The sequence below is a fragment of the Alosa pseudoharengus genome, unplaced genomic scaffold (assembly GCF_046254945.1).
Source record: "Alosa pseudoharengus isolate Yale_2024_CS ecotype anadromous, Long Island Sound unplaced genomic scaffold, YU_APseudo_1.1 YU_APseudo_1.1_scf_20, whole genome shotgun sequence".
Classification (NCBI taxonomy): Eukaryota; Metazoa; Chordata; class Actinopteri; order Clupeiformes; family Clupeidae; genus Alosa; species Alosa pseudoharengus.
In genome coordinates this window covers 1073010-1073483 of record NW_027468664.1, presented here as the reverse complement: position 1 = coordinate 1073483, position 474 = coordinate 1073010, and positions in this window count along the sequence as shown.

The following is a 474-nucleotide window of genomic DNA, read 5'->3' as shown; positions in this document are numbered from 1 at the left end:
AGCAGTGTTCAGCAGTGTGGAGTTCAGCAGTGTGGAGTTCAGCAGTGTTCAGCAGTGTGGTGTTCAGCAGTGTTCAGCAGTGTGGTGTTCAGCAGTGTTCAGCAGTGTGGAGTTCAGCAGTGTTCAGCAGTGTGGAGTTCAGCAGTGTGGAGTTCAGCAGTGTTCAGCAGTGTGGAGTTCAGCAGTGTTCAGCAGTGTGGAGTTCAGCAGTGTGGAGTTCAGCAGTGTGGTGTTCAGCAGTGTTCAGCAGTGTGGAGTTCAGCAGTGTTCAGCAGTGTGGTGTTCAGCAGTGTGGAGTTCAGCAGTGTTCAGCAGTGTGGTGTTCAGCAGTGTTCAGCAGTGTGGTGTTCAGCAGTGTGGAGTTCAGCAGTGTTCAGCAGTGTGGTGTTCAGCAGTGTTCAGCAGTGTGGAGTTCAGCAGTGTTCAGCAGTGTGGTGTTCAGCAGTGTTCAGCAGTGTGGTGTTCAGCAGTGTG